The 17,917-nt window shown below is 39.0% G+C and overlaps 1 protein-coding gene across 6 annotated transcripts in view; it reads left to right on the forward strand.

The window, feature by feature from the left end:
* APBA2 (amyloid beta precursor protein binding family A member 2) overlaps positions 1-17,917 on the forward strand; it is a 2,738,723-nt gene that overhangs the window by 520,424 nt on the left and 2,200,382 nt on the right. The gene's annotated exons all lie outside the window — the stretch shown is intronic.

Here is a 17,917-nt window from a genome sequence, read left to right on the forward strand (position 1 = left end):
GAAGAAGCTGTGTTAACAGTGAAAGTGCTCATCTTCAAATAAATATTAATTCTTTTTACATAGTTGGTCTTGAGATACTCTTCATTTTTTGGACCTGTTTTGCTCCTGCAACCTCCAACTTGATTTTACTTTTAAGTGCTTTTTAAACTGGGTGACAGGTAGCATTCATCTGGTGCATTCGGTGGTGTGCTGTTTTAAGTTTAATAGTTATAGAATGCCTTGTGGTTGTCTTTGGAATCTTTGGCAATTTTATTTTCGTAACTAGCTTTGGAGGATTTTATGAGGGATCTCAGTTTCTTACTGAGGCTGGTAAGGGAGTTTTTTGCATCCTGGGATTTTCCTCTTTTCTACAACAGTTTCTTCCTTTTGTTGTAAAGTTTGTTTATGGCAGGTGTCTACCAGATTGGCTTCCTTCTTTTGGATGAGAGCATCTTGGTTCTATTTGAGATGGCACGATTCATGCATGAGTGGATGTGTTCGTACAGTGCCTTAGTGTAGGATTCAGCAGTTGAACTTTCAGTTCCCATCTGCATGGGTGTCATGAAGTTTGTCACTTCTGACTTGAGTAGCATGAAGTTGGCTTTGGAGAAGTTTTTTATGGAGGTTTCCTTACTGGGGGGTGGGGGTGGGATGTGGATGTTAAGGGTGATTATGGTCAGATGTGACTAACGAGGGGGTGACCATAGGTGTGGAGCATCGATTTCCCATGTTGGTAATGACCAGGGCTAGGCTATTGGAGCCCCTGGTGGGACTATGGATTAGTTGATCCAGGGCATTGGAATTTATGAATTCCAAGAACCGTTGGGCAAAGGTGTTGGTACATGAGTAGTTTTCCCAGTTAATGGCAGGGTAGTTAAAATCACCCAGTATTAGGGTTTTGGTTCTATCTTAATATTTTCCAGTATGTTTAGAAAGGTGTAGTGAGAATCTTGGGGTATGGTGGGGGATCTGTAGCAAGCTACAATTTGGATTGTAGTCTTAGCTAGTGTTAGTTGCACCTGGAAAATTTCAGACACATTGTGCTGGGCAACTAGACTGGTGGTGTGAATATCCTTGGTGAATATTGACACTCCTCCACCTTTAGTGTTTCGGTCCTGGTTTGGTGGCTGAAAAGTGTGGTAAGAGTTGTAGTCTGGTATTGCAGGGGTGCTCTCTGGAGCCTTGAACCAGGTCTCAGTTACTGCACAGATATCAATGTTATCCATTTTTAGGAGTGCCTCGTTAGAGTGCATTTTGAGGTTTAGACTTCTGGCATTGAGTAGCATTACCTTCAGATTTTGCATGCTTGTACCTGTTATGGTGGTGGTTTTTTCCTTTGAACTTTGCCTAAAAAAGGCACTGTAGGGGTGGCAAGAGCCTTAGCCAGTAACCTGAATCCCAGGGGTGACAGGTGCAGACCATCTCTGGCAAAGCATCGTGGTTTGTCAATCATGTCGTCCCAGGCAGACAGATACTGGATCCCCTTTGAATGACACCAGAAGCTTAGCCAATTGTTGAAGTCAATCATTTTGTCCTTATATTGTGGTATCATTCTGGGCGAAGGCAGGATGCTACTCAGGGCTAGGGTCATACCTGCCTGGGCCACATGATCTGAGAGCTCTTCAATGTCTCTTTTCATGTAGTCCAGGGAGGTACGTCTCAAGTCATTCACTCCAACATGGACAATGACAGAGTCATATTTCTACTTGTTGTGGAGTGCCTTGAGTGCATGCGTTATGTGGCGGATCCTGGGACTCAACAGGCAGCTGACTGTAATTTTCTCCTTGTTCAACCTGGTGAGAGGGACATCAGTGTGCTGGACCATAGAGTCACCTATGACTAAAGCGTTAGGTACATTGTCTTGCCTTAGGGTTTGTTGCTGGGTGGCACACTGGTGTTGTGAACTATGTGACACTTTGGTTGTGATTGGTGTTTGTTTGTGTTTCAGCTTCAGAGGTCCTTGTTGCTTGGGCAGGTCACAGTTAAGGGCCTCTGCATATGTGGATTTAGTGTTGCTATATGTGGGTGTTGGTGGTGTGGGTTTAGAAGGGCTATGTGTTGCTTGAGGTGTAGTGTGGGTGTTAACCTTCTCCTCTTGACTGTCCAGCACAATCTTTGGTGGAGAGAGCTTTGCTTCCATTTTGGCTGTGTAAGTGCATCTCTCACAGGTTGTAGTGTTGGGTGGTAGGAGGAGGGGGTTGTCTGTGTACATGAGGCAATTGCTGCATTGCCCCAGTATGCCCAGATTCACCAGGTGGAGAGGAGAAATCACCGGAAGCTGACCCTTGGACATGCCTGGTTTGGTGCTTTTTTTTTGTGTAAAGTACAGGAGCTGTTTTCCCTTACCTTAGCAAGGTACTTTGCAATTATAGGCTGTTTAGTGCCTACTATTAATTTCTCCTTATTAACAAGGAGAGTTGAGTGATTGTATGAGTTTAAGGCTTCCTAGTGCTTTCCAGCAGGTATTAGAGAAAGTGCTAGTCACAGGGATGCTTAAAGGTAAGATGAAAAAGAAAATGCACACTGCAGTGTGCACTAGAGAAGTTAGATGTGAAAGTAGGTAACTTAAATTTTACCTGTTTAAAAGGTTAAGGTTTAGTGGAGAGCTACTATTTTTAAAACAGCAAGATGGATTGAGAGGGGTGGTCACTTTTGTATTCTGGTACTATGGTATACAGTAGGATGGCCAATAAATTTAAATAGTTGAAGGGGAGGTATTTCAAAAATGATGATTTTGTGATTACTCACACAAGCCAGTGAAAGTAGAGAGGAAATGAAATATATGGTCAGATTAACATGAGAGGCAGGCAACTAGAAAGACAGTGGTATTTAACAAGACAACTGTAACTAGGTGGGAGGGCGGGAAACAAAATCTGCCTGACTCAGAAGAGAGTGAGCTGTGGTCTCTTTTGAAGTTTTAATATGCTGTTAAAGCAGAATGCAAGTAAAACACAAGTTAAAGAAAACAAATCACAGTATTCAAAATATAGAAAGGCAATAAAGTAATACAAAAATACAAAAAAATTCTGCCTGACTCAGAAGAGAGAGAGTTGTTGTCTCTTTTGAAGTTTTAATATACTGTTAAAGCAGAATGCAAGTAAAACACAAGGTAAAGAAAACAAACCACAGTATTCAAAATATAGAAAGGCAATAAAGTAATACAAAAATACAAAAAATAAAAGCAAACTAACATTTCCTTCACAGCAAAGTGTAGCAGAATCTGGATTAGCCTTTCTGGTAAAGCTCTGAAATGTTTTATTTTACTCCTTAAATAGAAGGATTAGCTCCTAGCTCCACCCCTCAGTTAACAAATGATTAACCTTAAGTGACCTCTTCTATTTTATGAATGAGTCCTTAATTGATCAGTTCTAATTTCTGCCTGACTCAGTTCTAATTTCTGCCTGACTCAGAAGAGAGAGAGCTGTGGCGACCCCTAACCAGGAAAAGCTGAATAGACAAACAACAACCAGAGAAAGGGAAGGTAGAGGAACCCATTTAATATTTATGCATGTTATATGGTATGTGTAGTGTGTTTAATTGAGGATGGGGTATGCCTGACCATAGTTTTTGTTTTATGGATACCTATATCTGATATTCATAACAAGTGTGAATTTGTTAACACTAAGGTGTACCACAGGTAGACTGTACATGTCATAATGTTTTCTGTTGTTTCCTTGAACATAATATGCAGGGATGATAGATTTCATTAATAAATCAAAGTTTACTGGTAAACAGAATACAGACATAAACAGGAAATGAGGTGATTCACTCCAGAACAAGTAGAAAAGCTATAGTCTTCTCATAGTGAAATTTATTAGAGCAAAACGAAACATAACAGTATGGTTCCATGCAAGAGAAGCTGATGCAAAAATATTGTTTTAAATAAAATGTTGGTCCTGCAGCTATCATCTATCTCCAGCTTCTCCTCAAATTCACTGGGTCTACTGAACCTGCCTTTAGCCTCTCTAGGACTCGACTCTTAAGTGTGGGACTGCTGAGGCAATCAAGGACTCAGGTGCAGTGTCATATTGCTGCCCGTACTCTTCCTTCTTCTAAACATCCACTTGCAATGATCAGGAGCAAATGTGCAATGTGGCAATGCTGGTGTCCCATCCTGCCTCCATGACAACTCAGCAAATGCCCCTGAGATATTCTTCCATGGTACCATGCCTTCCTATGTGTCCTCAGCTTTCACCAAGAACTGATCATGAGGTGCATGCAGGTGTGTGCCTCACCCCATAGGGTAGGCTATACGTCTCCTCCAGTGCCTCAGTTACCAAAGCCACTTTTCTTTCTTTTCTTATTTCACACTGCAACACATTTCTAAGCTGTGAAATCTGAAAAAATGTATATGAGTGTATGCATATTTATGTGTGTGTATATACATATATATATATATATATATATATATATATATATATATATATATATATATAGTACACTGTGTTATTAATTTAAGATATGTCACTGGCAGGAGAGTTGTATTTGTTCTTTTTTTGTAGTATAGAGAAGATATGTATAAAATTTAATTTAATTCTGCTGGAAATAACAGTAATTGTGTGAAGTAATGTAAAAAATGTTTCTGACTGAAGATATAATTAATTGCTTGCCTGCTATTGCAAAAAGTTAGTAAAGGATACAGTCAGGAATCTCTGATTCTGTTCTTTTTCTTGGATTACTCTATATAGAAAGTCATTTTGTAGTTCAAAGTATAGCTGTAAAGTGGGGCTATTTTGTTAATTTGTCTCTCTTTCTGCTCTTTAGCCCTACTTAGTGTGTCATCCTCCCGCTTGGTCTTTTTAAAATTAATATGACTTATCAGGAAGCCAACCAGGTCAGTATTATTTCCCTCTGTAGCCTGACATGAAGTGGAAGGTATAGCCTCATCCCCTACAAAGACAGTGCTACCTTTTCCCATAGCACCTATCAAAAAGAGTAGGGGTCCTTTATTTATATACAAAAGAACAATTATTAACGACATATTTACACATTTACAAATATTTACAAATTTACAAATATATAGATATACAAATCTATTTACACATATTCAGAATTTTATTTACAATCATACAAGATTTTCATACCTATTACACCCCCACTCCTTTTTCTATAACAACCATCTGATTTTGCTTAATATTGTTGCTAAACTCCATTTACCATTAAACATAATTTCATTTATTCTTTCATTCCATATAACCCATGTAACATAAAATAACTTTTTAAGTATTGATTTAACATATTCTTTACTTCTGTTCTTATAATATCCATATTTAATCATATCCATGTTCATTTTATCCACTTGTCTTATATCTTCAAAAAAAATCTTCTTTATATAGTTTTCCCCATAACTTTTTTACTGTTTTACATTTAAAACACATGATCCATAGTCTTTCCTTCTTCTTGATAATGTAAACATATTCTATCAGTTTTCTTTTTATATAGCATATTTCCTTTTACTGGCAATATATCTCTTACCAAACTCCACAAAAAGACTTGACGTTCTACCTTCTAACTACACCATTTACTTCTTATTTAACCCTAACCCCCCTTCATCTTTTTTTACATACAAATCCCCTGTTTTTACTGGGTTTACTCTAGAACCCCATATAAATGAAAAAATATATGCAATAATTCCTTTTCAAATACTGTTGGCAACATGAATATATTTACTAAGTATGCTATTTTCCCATCAGTAGTGACTGTATCAAATAAGCCTTCTTTATGAGTGATAATTTATATATTGTCCAGAAAAAACAAGTTTGTTTTATTTCTTCTGTTGTTTTTCCCATTGAAGTTTACTTGCATCTTTATTCCCAAATGTTATACCTAACACAAAAATGTCATTTGTTGCAAAGTAGTTTCTGTTTGTAAACTATTGCATACACTGTTGGAAACTCCTGGGTACTGGCTGGTGTGATTCTCAAACAATCTGGAAATATATCGCTGCTTGATAAGTATATTTCTTGGCATTTTAACCTTTCATAGTTCTGCATTGTATTAATTTTGCCTGACTGAATTATTGTTTGCCTGACTGAATTATTTTATATATTTTCTGGCATTGTTTTATGTTTCTCATCTGTCCCGAAACAGTTTTATTTCCACCTCCCTCCCACCCTGTTCTTGTAGAGTTGTTATAGTTGGTGGCTTTGCAGTTTCCCTCCCCTACTGTAAATTTGATCTGGGACACCCCTCCCAGTCTGTTGTTCACTCTACTTAATACAAGAGAACATTTGGGAAGGCCAACCCACTTAGGTTCTTAACCTCTGCTCCTCCTTCCTCTCTCCTTGCACTTTACTAAAAAAAAATTGCACTTTATTTTGCTTTTGCCTCTTCTTAAAAGTACTCAATTGTATTTATTCTTCTGCATTTATTACTGCTTGGTAGTAGCCTGATTAAATTATAACTGTTACTCTAAGTCTTTCAGTTTAAGCACTTGGGCTTCGGACCAGTTGTTTTACATTAACAAGGTTTGTGGTCTGCACTGTTGTGGCAGGACAGGTAGCTTACATCCTTTTAAATTGGGAATTGCTGACTGAAGGCTCAGTGTCTGTTACTCTAAAAGTGTATTAATTCTGGTTTAAGCACTTGGGCTTCAGGCCAGTTATTTTACATTAAAAAGGTTTGTGGTCTGCACTCTTGTGGGAGGAGAGGTTAGATTCGGCCCTTCTGAGTTGGGAATTTCTGGTTAAAGGATTATTGTGCCTGCTTATTTGAACTGTTTCTTTCTGAAATTGGTGTGCCTTGTTTGCTGTAGCATAGACTAGATTCTGGCCTGCTAAATCTAGCTTTGTTTGTATAACTTGAGCACTAATTCAGGCCACCTTTTGTGGAGAAGGTTCCCCTGCATCCTAGTGGCAGGAGTGTGGAGTTAGAACTTGTCTGATTGAAAACTGCTGGAACAGGGCTCAGTTTTGTGCTTTTTTTTTACTGGTTAATTGGGTAATTTGTTTAAATCAGTTTGCTCGTTTTCTATTGTTATATAAAAAATTGCACTTTATTCATCTGGTAAATGTAAAACGGAAGAAACGGGAAAAAGAATCCAAACCAGTAAAAACACACAAATTTCCCATAAAACAGGAACCAATGAAGGTAGTCCCACAGTGCTGTAGTTTGGACAGTTCTTAACCAAGACTCTGCAGTCAGTGAAAGTTAGAAAACTAGTTTATTAAACAAAAATAATAAAACATAGTATCAAAAGTTTCAAAGATTAAGCACTTTCCTCATCTGCTTTTACTGTATTTGTGTTTCTTCCTACTTTATTAAATTTATTCTGCTGCATTTATTACTGCATGTTAGTAGCTTGATTAAATTGAAACTGTTATTCTAAGCCTTTGGTTGAAGCACTTGGGCTTCAGACCAGTTGTTTTACATTAAGAAGGTTTGTGGTCTGCACTGTTGTGGCAGGATAGGTAGCTTACATCCTTCTAAGTTGGGAGTTGCTGATTGAAGGCTTGGTGTCTGTTATTCTAACAGCATATTAGTTCTGGTTTAAGCACTTGGGCTTCGGGCCAGTTATTTTACATTAAGAAGGTGTGGTCTGCACTCTTATGAGAGGAGAGCGTAGATTCTGCCCTTCTGACCTGGGAGTTTTTGGTTAAAGGCTTATTGTGCCTGCTTATTTGAACTGTTTCTTTCTGAAATTGGTGCACCTTGTTTGCTGTAGCATAGACTAAATTCAGACCTCCTGAATCTAGCTTTGTTTGTATAACTTGAGCACTAATCAAGACCATCTTTTTTTGGAGAAGGTTCCCCTGCACCCTAGTGGCAGGAGTGTGCAGTTAGAACTTGTCTGATCGAAGACTGCTGGAACGGGGCTCAGTTTTTAGCCTTTTATTGGTTAATTTGTTTAAATCAGTTTGCTCATTTGCTACTGTTATATTAAAAAAATACACTTTATGCATCGCTGCTTAGCTAGGGTTAAACTATTCCTGGCACAATAAAGTCTGCTCTTCAAATTTTCCCTTACAACTAGCCAGTTTTTTAGTTTTAGCACTCAAATCTGTTTCTTTGAGCTTAGCACTTGTTCAGAACTCGTTGTAAGCACTAAAGAAGCTACAAATTACTACAACACTCAACTTTCCTTACTTGTCTAGAAGAAAACAGTTTTTAACACTTAATAAATAAGCACCTATCCAGGCATGTCTAAGGGTCAGCTCCCGGTGTTTTCTCCTGTCTACCTGATGAATCTGGGCATCTTGGGGCAGTGCAGCAATTACCTCATGTACACAGACAATCCTCTCCTCCTACCACCCAACACTACAACCTGTGAGAGATGGACTTATATAGCCAAACTGGAAGCAAAGCTCTCTTTACCCAAGGCTGGACTAGACAGTCAAGAGGAGAAGGTAAGCACTTGCACCACACCACACTCATCACATAGTCCCACTAAACATACACCACCAAAACACACACATAGCAACACAAAACACACACCTACATTCGCGAAGGCTCTCAATAAAAATCTGGTCAAGCAACAAGGACCTCCAAAGCAGAAACGCATGCAACCTCCACCCCCCAACACAACCTAAATGACACATAGCCCACATACTCAGTGTGCCACTCAACCACAGCCCATAAGGCATAACAACATACCCAGCACTCTAGTCAAAGGTGACTCTATAGTCAGGCACACTGATGTTCCACTCACGAGGTTAAACAAGGAGAAAGTTACAGTCAGCTGCCTGTTGGGTGCCAGGACCACCACATAATGCATGCACTCAGGTCACTCCACAACAAGTACAAATATGACTCTATTATTGTCCATGTTGGTGTGAATGACCTGAGACGTACCTCCCTGGACTACATGAAAAGAGACATGGAGGAGCTCTCCGATCTTGTAGCCCAGGCAGGTATGACCCTAGCCCTGAGTAGCATCCTGCTATCACCCAGAATGATACCACAGTACAAGGTCAAAATGATTGACTTCAACAATTGGCTAAGCTTCTGGTGTCATTCTGAGGGGATCCAGTATCTGTCTGCCTGGGATGACATGATCGACAGACCACGATGCTTTGCCAGAGATGGCCTGTACCTGTCGCCCTTGGGATTCTGGATGCTGTCTAAGGCTCTTGCCACCCCTATAGAGCCTTTTTTAGGCAAAGTTCAAATGACAAATGCACCACTGTAACAGGTACAAGCAAGCAAAATCTGAAGGTAATGCTACTCAATGCTAGAAGTCTAAACTTCAAAATGCATTCACTCGAGGCACTCCTTAAAATGGAGAACAACGGCATCTGTGTAGTGACAGAGACCTGGTACAAGGCTCCAGAGAGCACCCCTGCATTACCAGGCTATAATTCATACCACACCTTTCGGCCACCTAACCTGGACCGAAACACTAAAAGTGGAGGCGTGTCCATATTCATTAAGGATATCCACACCTCCAAGCTCATTGCTCAGCATAATGCATCCGAGATTATCCAAGTGCAACTAACTCTTGGCAAGATCGCAATCCAAATTGCAACTTGCTACAGATCCCCCACCATGCCCCGGGATTCCCACTCCTCATTTCTTGATACACTGGAAAATATTAGGGTACAACCCAACACCCTAATAATGGGTGATTTTAACTACCCCACCATTAACTGGGAAAATTACACATGTGCCAACTCTTTTTCTCAACATTTTCTGGAATTCATAAATTCTAACGCCTTGGATCAACTTATCCACACCCCCACCAGGGGCAGCAATATCCTAGACCTGGTCATTACCAACATGGGTGACCAGTGTTCCACACCAGAGGTTAATTCCTCATTGGTCAGATCTGACCACATGCTAATCAGCCTAGACATCCACATCCCGCCCCCACCCCCCCCCCCATTAGGGAAACCACTGTAAAAAAATTCTCCAAAGCCAACTTCACACTTCTTAAGACAGAAGTGGCAAACTTCACGATACCCATGCAGACTGAGAATAGAGGTACAACTGCTGAATCCTACACAAATGCACTTTATAAGCACTTACACGAGTGCATGGATCGTGCAATCCCTAACAGAACCAAGATGCTATCCTCCAAAAAAAGGAAGCCACTCTGGTGGTCCCCTGCCATAAACAAACACTACAACAGAAGAAAGAAACTGTTGCAAAAAAGAGTAAAATCCCATGACTGGAAGAACTCCCTGGTCATCCTCAGTAAGAAACTGAGATCCCTTATAAAATCCTCCAAAGCTAGTTACGAAAACAAAATCACCACTGATTCTAAAGACAACCACAAAGCATTCTAGAGCTATGTCAAGAATCTCAGTGGCAACACTCAGATCTGCTCTGAGTTACAGCACAATGGCACTAAATATACAGAACCAACTGATATTGCCAACATCCTGGCAGATAGGTTCAATGCTAACTTTACCCCCCCTCACCCCCTAAAGGGCCCATCTCTATACCGGAAGAATGCAAAGTTCCTGTAATCATGGCTGCACAGGTAAAAACTACACTCTCCAAAGCCAAATTTAAAGAGACTAGTTCTGTAGCTACACATTTTCATCAAGTACATCAAGGTATTTCCACTAGTTTAAGGGGGAATATTTTGAAAAAAGTTGAGCCAATGAAATATGCTTTTTCTGATGTATGTTTTAAAAACAGGCTTCTTTATAAAGAAGCCCTTTATATTCTATAATTCAGTACTTTGATATCAAAGGGTTTGAATTTGGAATTAAATTGGAGATTCCTTCTTTAAATGCTTAATTATATAAGTAATTGTTATTAACTTAATTAGATGCACTATTTATAGTGATTGTTTTAGTGTGTGTGTATTCTCCTTGAAGGCAAACTAGCCGAGACATCAGAGAACGAATACATTTCTTTTTATTGGGTCACTGGTTTGTGGTTTTATTTTGATTTTTATTTTCTTTCTTGTGGTTTTACTTATTTTTCATTAAGGCCAATGACCCTAATATGGACATTCCGAAAGTTTTTCGTGATAATCAGCTAGATTCACAGCAACATCCCCTGGATAATTATTTTCGGCAGATTAATGGCTCTACAGCTGCATCTGTGGCTGTTATTGGATCTGGTTCTGTTCCGAAAGACCCTACTAGTGTGTAGCCTAAATGGGAGTCTGTTCGAAATAATCGTCTTTTGGATTCTTTTTCTGGTGTGAGCAGAAGGTTTGAGGTTGGTCTGAATTCAGAGACTAAGACCATGTGGGAGTTACTGGAGAAATTACTTTTCAAAGAAACTTCATTTTTTCTTAATATACACAGTTTAAATAAATATAGAGATTTGGATATTACTGCCCGTGGACTAAGGGCTTACAAGGATCCCGCTACCTCATTTGACTTTAATGATGAGAGGGACATTGAGTTTCACAAAAGATGGACGCATGCAGCGCATAAGTGTACGCTAGAATGGGTCACTATACTTATTAAGTGTGATAGGTGTAAACAGCTCAAATTACAAAGTGAAATTAGTTCATTATGTAATGACCTGATTTCTAAAACTAATTCTGAGGCTTTTGATAAAATTTCGAAAGATATTAATATGAAGTTGGAAGGTTATGAAAAGAACATCATGGGTAATAAACTTAATAAACTCAAGAGGGATATCCGTGACTACGATAGTGGTACGCCCTTTGAGTCCAGCTCCAAATGGAAGAAAATAAAACGCTGAGTTTCTTTTGGAAATCAGCATGGTGAACAATCTTTTTTCTCTTCAGCACATGGTTCCACTAATCATCCATCTTCAGATGAGGAAGATAGTTATAGTTTAAATCAGAAAGAGTATCCGCTATTACCTCAGCCTCATAATGGGGCACAATTTAAACAAACTTTTCGTAGCGGAACTCACATGCCCCAAGGGGGCCAACAGAATAAAAAATGTTTTCAAGAGGGACAATATGCTGGACATTGGCAACAACAGCCACAACAGTCTCGATATTTTCCCCAGTCAAAAAGGGGTAAACGGTAATTGTACTACTTTCATTGTCAATCTGTCTGTTTTTTCTTTAACTGTTTGTGAAAAATCTGTCCTGGAACGTGGGCTTAAATTTGTTCCCATTGCTAAACCCCGTCTACATGAAATTTAAATGTGATATTTTTTAATTTGCTAGGAAATTGCAACTTAGAGCATTATTTAATAATGAGGTTGATTTTTTAGACAATGACTTTGATGGAAATGAATTGTCTTCTGATACTGACGGCTTTTATTTATGTGTCTCTGACTATGGTTGCAATGCTTATTATTTATTTGATACTAGCAAAATCTCTGTGAAAAGTGATTATATTCCTGTCTTTAATAATGAAAGTGTGTTGCAATTTTATAAGATGCTGAGGTTCTCTGCAGAACAGGAAGTATGTGAATTTTTAAAATGGCCTGACAAGATCTCATACAATTTGACGAAAAATGAATGGCTTGCTTTGAACGTTTTGAGTAATAATAAGAACTTGGTGTTTAAACCTTCTGATAAAGGTAACAAACTTGTTATTATGAATATTTTACAGTATTTAGATATGTGTTATCAACACCTCAATGATGAAGAGGTTTATCAGAGGGTTTGCTTTTCAATTTATGAAACAGCCATTAATGAATATATTAATTTAATGAATAAGGGTATTAGACTGAGTTATTACTCCAAGGATGATGTTAGAAAGAAATTTAATGTTGAAGGGGTAAGCCTTGTCTGTTTTTATTGTTTACCCAAAATACCTAAATCTCTTTTAAACCCACCGGACGTCCTATAGGTGTCTGGCATGGGTTATATTTTGTGAAATATTGGATGCCTTTTACATCAACTTCTTCTACCTAAGGTTATGCTTCTACCTGCTTATATAAAAGATGTTTTTGATTTTCCTGAAAAACTTAAAAGTGTGGAATTGAATAAGAATATGTATTTTATTACCGTAGATGTTAAAAGTTTATATACAAATATCACTCATTCTTTCGGTCTTCAAGCAGTGAGATTTTTTTATGGGTGAGTCACCTGCACTGAATTTGTTATTGAATTATTTTTTTTGTCTTGTCAAGAACTTTTTTGAATTCAGTGGTGAGATTTACCAACAAAAACAAGGAACGGCTATGGGGGCAGCTTTTGCCCCCCTCATATGCGAACCTTAGCATGGGATTATCTGAGCATGAAAATATATATAGATCAGTATCTTATACTAAGTATGTCAAATTGTATGCTCGTTTTATTGACGATCTTATTTTCCTATGTGAAGGGGGGGAAGCTGAAGTAGCTTCATTCATAGAGACTCTACAGACCAATAGATTTAATTTAACATTTGATGGTATTAAAGTAGGTAAAACTGTCTCTTTTTTGGATGTAGACTTGGATATTTCTGAGAGGTTAGGTGTACATACAAAAGTACATAGAAAATTTGATGGAGATGTACAGTATTTACATGCCTCGAGTTGCCATCCTATACATACCATTGAAGCATTACCTTATGGGGAATTGATTCGGGTGAGCAGACTATGTAATGAGCCCAATGAATTGCAAGAGGAAATTTTGAGAACTTGTTTGATGTTTGAAGGAAGGGGCTATTGCAGCTCTATTATTAATAGGGCAGTTAATAAAATGCAGGAAAGAGAACAAACATCATGTAGGTAAACATAGGAAAAGTGGAACTATGATCAAGAATGAGACTGATATTTATTTTGTTTCAACTTATAGCTGCTTTAGTGTAGTTTTAACTAATTTGGTAAAATATTATTGGCAGTATATGCAGAATATCAGTAATTCTCAAACATGGTTACCAAACAGGTTGAAATTTACTTTTAAGGTAGGAAGATCTATTAAGAATTTCATAGTAAGGGGGGAATTTTCTATGCCCCCAGTGCAGATATATTGTGAGAGTATTAGGTTGGGCATTACTTTTTGTGGTAGATGTAAGGCATGCCAATATATGGTTAACTCTTTTGATCAAATTAATGGACATGCTTTTATAGTTAAAGATTGTTTTAGATGTGACATCAGTGGTGTTATCTATGCTTTGAGGTGCCCCTGCAATAAATCTTACATTGGTCAGACAAAAAGAGCTTTTAAAGTGAGATTTTTAGAACATCTGAGAGATATAGCAAAATTTAAAGAGACTGGTTCTGTAGCTACACATTTTCATCAAGTACATCAAGATATTTCCACTGGTTTAAGGGGGATTATTTTGGAAAAAGTTGAGCCAATGAAATGTGCGTTTTCTGATGTATGTTTTAAAAACAGGCTTCTTTATAAAGAAGCCCTTTATATTCTCCAATTCAGTACTTTGACACCAAAGGGTTTGAATTTGGAATTATTTATTTATTTATTTTATTTATTTATTTTACATTTGTTAACCGGGATGGTCCGACTGGATACATGTCCTTTTTCAGCCAACAGAGTTACATTGATAATTAGGTACAGTAAATGAGCTGAAAGAACTTAACAAAAACATAGGCTATTTACATACAAGTACAAGACTGCCATTACTATTTCTGGGATTACTACAAATGTAACATTAATAACATGTTAGCAAGGACAGTAGGCAGTATAATGACATAGAGTTAGACAGGATACATATTTCTTTATCACAGTATACAAAGTACTTATCATCTTAGCTAGTTGTTTATGTTTTAGTTAATGGCACAGAGCTAGTCTGGGTTTGAGCAAGGACATAGCCAGTGTGACTTGAAGTGGAGTTTTAGACTATTTTTGAATTGACTTAGAGAAGTTGCAAGTGTGATGTTATTTGGGAGAGAGTTCCATATATTACCAGTGGTGTTGGCAAATACCTCCTAGGTTGAGAGAATTAGTTGTTAGGACAAGGAGTCTGTTTGCTGAGTGAAGGCAGCTTAGATTGGAGTAGGGAGTCATTAAGTTTTTTAGTGCTGGGGTATTCTCAGGTTGTTTAAGGATTTTGAAGGCCTCTATGAGTTGGGACTGGTGAAGAAGGTGTGGGAATTCTATCCATCCAAGCTTTTTCAGGTTAGTACAGTGGTGTGTTCTGTAGGGTAGGCCTGTACCTGGCAATGTGATTATAGCAGGATGAGAGCTTGGCCAGATCAGATTTGTTAAGGTGAGTGAGGACAGGAGAGGCATATAGTAGGGTAGAGAGAAGGTGTGAACGGGCTGTGGCTGCCCTGGCATTCGAAGGCTTTAATTCTACATAGGGTCCCAAGTTTCTTGTTGACTGACTTAACGGCTTGGTTGATATGTATATCAAATCTGAGTTTATTGTCAATGTTTACTCCTAATAGCTTTGTATAGGTGTCTGGGGAGATGATGGTCCCATTATTGGATTTTATAGTGAAGTTTTCAGTCGGAGATCTATTGGTTGGGTAGAAGAGAAGTAACTTGGTTTTGTTTGGATTTAAGATCAGGAGATGGTTGACTTTGGTGAAGCTATGTTGGGTGGTAGTTAGTAGATTTGCAAGAGAGGCATTGGAACATATTATTCATCTGCATATTGAATGCAGGTGGCTTCAGGGATGACTGTTTGGATGTCGTTTATGAAGACTGAAAAGAGATTTCTTCTTTAAATGCTTAATTATATAATTAACTGTTATTAACTTGATTAGATGCACTATTTATAGTGATTGTTTTAGTGTGTGTGTATTCTCCTTGAAGGCAAACTAGCCAAGACGTCAGAGAACGAATACATTTCATTTTATTGGGTCAGTGGTTTGTGGTTTTATGTTGATTTTTATTTTCTTTCTTGTGGTTTTACTTACAGCGGTATCCTAGACCTGGTCATTACCAACATGGCTGACCAGTGTTCCACACCTGAGGTTAATTCCTCATTGGTCAGATCCGACCACAAGCTAATCAGCCTGGACATCCACATCCCACCCCCCCCCCATTAGGGAAACCACTGTAAAAAAATTCTCCTAAGCCAACTTCATGCTTCTTAAGACAGAAGTGGCAAACGTCATGACACCCATGCAGACTGACAATAGAGGTACAACTGCTGAATCCTACACAAATGCACTTTATAAGCACTTACACGAGTGCATGGTTCGTGCAATCCCTAACAGAACCAAGATGCTATCCTCCAAAAAAAGGAAGCCACTCTGGTGGTCGCCTGCCATAAACAAACACTACAATTGAAGAAAGAAACTGTTGCAAAAAAAGAGTAAAATCCCATGACTGGAAGAACTCCCTGGTCAGCCTCAGTAAGAAACTGAGATCCCTTATAAAATCCTCCAAAGCTTGTTACAAAAACAAAATCACCACTGATTCTAAAGACAACCACAAAGCATTCTATAGCTATGTCAAGAATCTCAATGGCAACACTCAGATATAATCTGAGTTACAGCACAATGGCACTAAATATACAGAACCAACTGACATTGCCAACATCCTGGCAGATAGGTTCACTGCTAACTTTACCCCCCCTCACCCCCTAAAGGGCCCATCTCTATACCAGAAGAATGCAAAGTTCCTGTAATCATGGCTGCACAGGTAAAAACTACACTCTCCAAAGCCAAGAATACAGAATCTATGGGACATGACAACATCCCAGGCTGTGTTGCTGAACTACAGAATGAACTGGCACCCCACCTAAGCATTATGTTCAATCATAGCCTCACCTAAGGCTTTGTGCCCACTGAATGGTGCACAGTGATGGTTATCCCACTCCACAAAGCGGGAGCCACCACGGACCCCGGGTACTACAGCCCCATTAGCCTAACGAGCCTGGTCTGCAAGGCCATGGAACGTATCACCATGAAACTTATAAACAAAGCCATTGGTAATCTCCAGACTCTGGACCCCACCCAGTTCGGGTTTGTCTCCTAAACCTGATTGACTTCTTTGAAGCAGTCACCAAAGCCATAGACGAGGGTAAGGTGGTTCACACAGCCTATCTAGATCTCGCTAAGGCTTTCGACACCATCCCCTACTCTGGAATTATAGATAAACTCACTAAACTAGGTATAAATCCCTATGTCACAAGATGGGTTGCCAACTGGCTCACTGACAGAACCCACACTGTGAAAGAAGCAGACTCCAAATCTGACTTCAGACCAGTGACAAGTGGAGTACCACAAGGTTCAGTCCTGGGTCCCCTCCTGTTTCGTATCTACTTTTCTGAAGTACAGGCTAACACAGATGGTCTTTGGCTAATGAAGTCTGCAGATGACTGCAAACTAGGAGCCATAATTGAAGCTCCTAACAATGTTGACATCCTACAAAAGGGCCTCACTGAGACAGATGCCTGGCGTCAAAGCCATGGTCTCAAGCTCAATGCCAAAAAGTGCATTATCATCCCCTTTGGTAAAAACTCTGTACCCATGTGCTACCACATATGTGATAGTCTACTTAACACCGAAAGTGTGATAAGAGGTCTTGGGACACAGGTGGACAGTAGTCTCTCCTTTGATAATCACATTGCCACAGTAGTCAGGAAATCCTTGTGCATGGCACACCTCATCACAAAAGGTTTCTCATCCAGGAAAAAATAGGTCATTTTTCCCCTCTACTCGTCACTCATTAGACCCATTATAGAGTACAACGCCCCTTTTTGTATGTACCTCACAAGACATCTACAAACAACTGGAAAGGCCGCAGAAATACCTCGCAAAGGGGATTACCGACCTTAAACAGATGCCGTACGTAGACCATCTCAAAAAACTCCAGGTTTACTCTGTCGCATATCACCTACTCAGAGGCGATCTCTGCCTAACATACAAAGCTATGTTAAACCCAGAGCTGTTGGACATACTCCACTTAAAGAAATCCCAATCCCTCTGAGCTACCTGCTCTAGTGACCTAAACCTTGTCACCACAATAAACAGAACATGCTAGAGGGATAGATTCCTGTCCAAGAGACTTCCCATACTCTGGAACAAACTACCTATCTATATCAGACAAAGCTCCTAATTAGCACTTTTCAAGAAGAATTTTGATGATTGGATTGGAAATAGGAAATTCACCCCGGGATCACCTCTGTGGCTCTGCTTGACAGGGGCACAGGAAAATACTTTTCTTGGGTGGCAAAAGCCAGGGTACCTTTTTAGCTAGCTTGTGTAG

The sequence above is a fragment of the Protopterus annectens genome, chromosome 7.part1 (genome assembly GCF_019279795.1).
Source record: "Protopterus annectens isolate FY-2018-M chromosome 7.part1, PAN1.0, whole genome shotgun sequence".
In the NCBI taxonomy this organism is placed as follows: Eukaryota; Metazoa; Chordata; order Ceratodontiformes; family Protopteridae; genus Protopterus; species Protopterus annectens.